This window comes from Sminthopsis crassicaudata, chromosome 6, assembly GCF_048593235.1.
Source record: "Sminthopsis crassicaudata isolate SCR6 chromosome 6, ASM4859323v1, whole genome shotgun sequence".
In the NCBI taxonomy this organism is placed as follows: Eukaryota; Metazoa; Chordata; class Mammalia; order Dasyuromorphia; family Dasyuridae; genus Sminthopsis; species Sminthopsis crassicaudata.
In genome coordinates, this window is record NC_133622.1 from 107,610,240 (window position 1) to 107,616,550 (window position 6,311).

Genomic DNA, 6,311 nt, shown 5'->3' on the forward strand with positions numbered 1-6,311 from the left:
CAGAGTTAATTCCCCAAGGTGTTGAAGAGAAATGTTTTTATGTTTGGTCTTTCTCTGACTTTGAAGTAAATCTTTCTTTACTAATTCTACTAACAAATGATTAAATAGAATTAAGATGCTTGGACCTCTAAAATTGGAAGAACACAATCACTGAATGGTTGAGCCAGTTTTAGAAAAGAGAGCTATTCCTCCCTCATTCTCTTTTGAGTACCGGAGAACCACCCTCTCCCCCACTCACCCAGGGAGATTGAAACACCTAGACTTGGGGCAGTGAGGGTTAGCTAAAGTAACCATTGTTATTGCATGAAGATCCTTGTTTTGGAATGATAGTAAGTCATTATTGGTCATTAATGCTTCAGCATAAATTAAATCAGATTAAATAGCTGAATTAGATTTCTGAGTCAGTGGGAAAGAAGAAAGGGAATACATATTTTCAAATGTAAAATATTGTTTAGGGGAAAGATCTGGGATGGATGTTGAGAAGCTAAACAGAAATAAATAGAGGAAATGGAGCACAGGAAAATTCATGTGCTAGGCAATTTTTCTTTCAACTCTTTTTATTGCTTAAGAACCAATAACCAATGTTTCAGTATATTATAGAATCTAAAAGGCACCTACCTGGCATAGAGGGTCTGCTAAATTTGGGGTTATAAAAGCTTAATCAGAGTTCTGCCTTGGTCATTTCCTAGCTATGTGACCTTGGGCAAGCCACTCACCATCATTTGGTCTTAAGTTTCATATGAGATTTTCTTTCTTTCTTTTTTATTGTGCCAATTTTAAATAGATTTTATTCTTCAGGACAAGAACTGCATTTCCACTTGTTTATTACAGATCTGATATAGTGCAGTGTTGTTTACTTCTCTCCAACTGCACACATTCAAGTATTCAGAATGCCCAGATTTACACAGTAGCTGAAATGTTACCTTTAAACTGTTACTGTCTTGCCTACAAATTTGAGTCCTTCAATTTTTTGAAAGCTTTGTGGAAATGTAATACATTTAGGCAACCTCTTCGATGTGGGCCCAAAAGAAGCCCTTCCAGATGGGACGGCTCCACCCCATGGGAACCCATTACGAATTCCTCCTGGCATTCCCCTATACTATGATACAGCTGAGTAATGGCCATAGAGCTTCTCAGTTTCTTTCTGCTGATGCTCAAATTCTTCCCTCTCAGCATTCTGGTTCTTGCCCAGCCAGGAGATGATTTCATTACATTTGTCAAGTATCTTTTTTTGTCTTCATCATCAATTTTGTCCAGCAATTTCCTCCATGGTAGTCTTCATATTGAAAGCATTAAGATTCAAGAGAATTCTTGGAAGACATCTTGTCTCTCAGATACTTATTTGATGTTCTTCTTTGCTCAGATGACTTTTGTTATTTATGATGGTAATTTTGTTCTCCTTGCCTGTTATCCACAGCAGGAACATTGAAGATGCCATTTGCACCAATGTCAAATGTTATTTCAATCTGAGGAAAAATGCTGAATGCTGGAGGGATTACTGTGAGGTCAAAGTTGCCAAGCAGGTTGTTATCCTTTTTCATTACTGCTTCACCTCCATAAATTTGAATAAGCACATCAGGGTGGTTATCAGAATAGATAGCAAAGGTCAGTGTCTCCTTGGTGGGGATGGTGCTATTATATTTGATCAGAACTATCATTAAGTCATTAAGTCCTCCATCAGTTTCAATTCCAAAAGAAAAAGGAGTCACATCCAACATTTTCAGATTTATCTTCAGACAAAATGGCAGCCTAGATAGCTGCATCATAAGCAGCATCCTCACAGGGATTAATACTCTTGTTGAGCTCCTTGCCATTGAAAAAGTCTTGCCAAAACTTCTGGATCTTGGGGATATGATTGGAACTACTCACCACATTAGTGTCATGAATCTGTGATTTATCTAGCTCAGCATCTCTTAAGGCCTTTTCCTCAGGGTCCCAGTGTGTCACAGAATAGATCAGCATTCAGCTCTTCAAAATGGGCTCAAGTGATTGAAGTATAGAAGTTGACACTTTCATAGAGACAGTCACTTTTAATACTGGCCTGGGTACTGGAAGAGAGGGTATGCTTTGCAAATTCACAAGCAGTGTTCTCACTGATATTCTTCTTGTGCTTTTACTTGAACTTGGCAATAAAATGGTTGACCATGAGGTTGTCAAAGTCCTCCCCACCCAAGGGGGTGTTCCTCAGCTGTGGACTGGACCTCAAAAATGAAGATGGCTTCAATGGTGAGAATAGAAACATCAAAAGTTTCCCCCTTCCAGATCAACACTTTTCTCTCAGCACCAACCTTTTTTTTCCAAGTCATAAGCAATTGCAGTAGTAGTTGGCTCATTGATGATTCAGAGCATATTGAGACCTGCAATGATTCTAGAATCTTTTGTGGCCTAACATAGGGAATTGTTGAAATAGGCTAGTACTGTGACCACAGCATTTGTGACAGTCTTTCTAAGGTAAGCTTCAGCAGTTTGTTTCATTTTGGCCAAAACTATAGAAGATACTTCTTTAGGATAGTAACTTTGGGTCTCCCCTTTGTATTCCACTTGGACTTTATGTATGTACTATATGTATATGTATTTGTGTGTGTGTGTGTGTGTATTCTATTTTTTAATTATAACATCCCATGTATCCCTTTCCCTTTCCTTCCCCATTCCAGGGAACCATTTCATAAAACAAATGGGATTTTTTTTGGAGAGGAAAGCAAAAGTCAATACAACTGATTGATACATAGAGAAGGTCCAAAAACCATCTCACTTTTTAGTCTTTAAAGAATGCCTAGGGCTCTGAGGGGTTAAAAGATTTGCTCAGTCAAAATGTCAGAGTTAACACTTGTACCTTGATCTCCCTTACTCTAAGGCCTCTAGCAAATACTGAACAAAGCCTCCTGTAATTATCCAATATGTAATGATCTAAATATACTTAGGCATTACACTCCTGAGTGGGGCACCTGCATATGTACCAAACAATTTTGTACCAGTTAGTAGACATTTTAGTAATATGCCCCTTCTGTCCTCTAGACTGCCATTTCATTTTTTGTTTATTTACTGCATAGTAGGGGGGAGGCTTACCAAAATTTGCCCAACAGAGTTAGCTGCAGCCCAAACAGGTGAGGCTTCTTTTCTCAGAAGATATCTGAGAAAAGAGGGATTATGAATTCTCCTCAGTTTAAGAGTCTTACTATGAAAATAGAAAATAGTGAGGACAACTTATTTAAATATCCCTGATCATTTCAATAATTTAACACAGCTGGAGGGGGCGAATTTCCAAAGTAGTTTGGGTGTTTTTTTGTTTGTTTGTTTGTTTTGTTTTGTTTTTGTTGTTGTTGTTGTTGTTTTCAAGTAGTCTAAAAGAAAGAGAAAACTTTCAAATGATGGCTCATATATTTTCTTCTTTCCTTCCATTTCTATTTAACAACAAATCATGAAATCTATTAAGGGTGTCAAATATTAAGTGAATCAGCTAAGTGGTACAATAGATAGAGTGCTAGATTTGGACTCAAGAAGATTTGAGTTCAAATCCTTCAGCTGACATTATTTGCATCAAGTAAGCAGGTAATTGCTGTGTCCCACACACTGTGCCTTCATGCAGAAGGTAAGAATTTAATTGGGACTTGAAGCAAGCCTGAAAACAAAGATGCAGAAATGAGGAAATAAAGAATTTCAAGTATGGGACACAGTCACTGAAAATTTCTAGTTTAGAAATAAATGTCTTAATTGAAGAACAGCAGAAGCCTATGCTACTGGATTCCAGAGTATGTGGAGATGAATAAAGTATAACAAGATTGAAAGGATAGAATCGTTCAAGTTATTAAGGGCTTTAAAAGCCAGACAGAACTTCCAGATACCTGGTATTCAACACCAATCTAGCCTTACCTTATACTAACTCCTTTACAATTATTGTAAATTCTAATCAAACTACTCTACACTCTCTCCCCTAAAAAGACCACCTTCTTGCTTCTCTATACATTACGGTGTGCTATTCTTTATGGCTAGAATCCCTATTTTAGAGATAAGGAAATCAAGGTTGGAAGAAGTCAAATGATTTGTTTAGGGTATCCCTACCTAAGTGGCTCCCCATACTATTTCATCCTCCACTCAATTGCCAAAATGACCTCCCATAAACACAAGTCTGACCCTCTCACCCCTATGTTATCTCCCTACTTAATAATAAACTCCAGAGACAGCCAGGTGGCACAGAGCACCAACCCTGAAATCAGGACAACCCAAGTTCAAATCTGATCTCAGACACTTAACACTTCCTGGATGTGTGACCCTGGGCAAGTCACTTAACCCCAATTGCCTAAAAAATAATAATAATAATAATAAAGTCCAATGATTCCTCATACCTCCATGATCAAATATGAAAATTCTGTCTGGCTTTTAAAGATATTGTAAAAAAAAAAAAAGTTAGCACACAGATAAGTATAGAAAGACCTACATGAACTAATATAAAATAAAATAGTGATAGTTAAGAAAAAAATACACCATTCACAACAGTCTAAATGGAATGACCACAAAAGAATAAAAAATTAATACTGCACTATTATAAATAGAATGTTAAAACTCAAATAAATGATATGAGAAAATACCCCTCAACTCTTTTGAAGAGATGTGGAGGAAGGGGAGTTCTAAGGATACAGAGAAGTGTTTTTCAAAGTTTTATTGATATGCTGATGTTTTATACTGATTTTTCCATCTTCATTTGTTCCTTTTTTTTCTTTATTTTACCTTTAAAATTCTCTGATTTCCAGGAAGCTTCTCTGAGAGAGGAGAGATAAGGACACTGGAGGAAAAATAGGCAATATAAAAACAAAATATATCAATTTTTTTTCAAAAAAGCGAATGAAAATAATATGTTCTAAGTCACTCTAGCTATACTGTCTATAAGGGATACAGAAGTGGGGGAAAATCCCTAAAAATCAACAGATACATAAACTTCCTATATAAAGGAATACAAACTTTCAGATATTTAAGGAACTCTCATTAGGATAATATTTATTTATGAACTTCTGATGAATAAAATATTTTTATGCGAAAAAAGAAATGAGCTCAGATAATTTCAAAAACATTTTTAAAGCATTAGTATTTCATAAAGAGGCAGTTTGGATGTACAGTGGATAAAAAAACTTGCTATGGAATCAGGAATACTTTTGTTTGAAGTCTCCTTTTGAGACAGTCTGGCTATATGAACTTGTATAAGAGCCTTCAATCAATCAGTAATCATTTATTAACCATCTACTATGTGCTAGGCCCTATGATAAACTCTGGGGCGACACAAAAGAGGCACAAGACAGTCCTTGCAGTCAAGGAATTTATCATCCAAAGGATCCAATCTCTAAATGCTTTCAAGAAATTCTCATGTCACATGAAATGAGTTTCCAAATTTGGAGTTTCTACACTGAAAAAAAAAAATTACATGACCCTAGAGATAGAGAAAAGGAAAAAAAAGCATATGATGAAAAAATTTAAAAATTTTATATTTTTCCCCAGAAACCTTTCAAACTTATCATGACATCCCTCTTTGACAAAAAAGGAAGAAATTGAATAAAATACATGTGATTATTACAAGTTCATTTCAAGTATTAAGTGAAATTTTAGAGTCAACATGTTACAATGTCATAAAAGTACAGATTTGTCTTATTTTCAGAGAAGTAGTAGTCATGGGTTTATTCATATTAATATGACTGGATATTAAAGAATCTCAGATACCAAAGTAAATGTTGAAAGCCTGTGTACAAAAACAAACCACAATAATAATAGCACTTGAATGTAGCTCCCATGTGGCGGCAGGTATGGATAGAGTCCTGGAATCAGGAAAATTCATCTTCTTGGGTTCAAATTTGGCCTCAGACACTTCCTACCTATGTGACCCTGGGACCCTATATATATATATATGTATATATATATATATATATATATATATATATATATAGAGAGAGAGAGAGAGAGAGAGAGAGAGAGAGAGAGCTCTGTTATTTTATTGTCATTTCAGTTATGTCTGACTCTTTGTGTGTGTGTATGTGTATAGATAGATAGATAGATAGATAGATAGATAGATAGATAGATATAAATTTTACATAAATGAATCCATCTCATTTGAGAAATAACATCTGATTTTCATCGAGGAAGATACCAAGACTCAGAAACATCTTACCCCTCTTGCCCAATATAATAACTATGTCATAAAGCTAAGACTCAAACTCAAGTCTCTGTACCCTGTTTAGGTTATATATATTCTTGTTTTGGACTTCCTGCTGTAACCATAAAATCTACATATCAAAATGAACGGATTTGTTTTCAAACTAGCTTTACCT

General features: G+C 35.5%; 1 pseudogene; it reads right to left on the reverse strand.

The window, feature by feature from the left end:
- Positions 1 to 1,099: 1,099 nt before the first annotated feature.
- Positions 1,100 to 2,333, reverse strand: LOC141547285 (heat shock cognate 71 kDa protein pseudogene; annotated as a pseudogene).
- Positions 2,334 to 6,311: the final 3,978 nt, after the last annotated feature.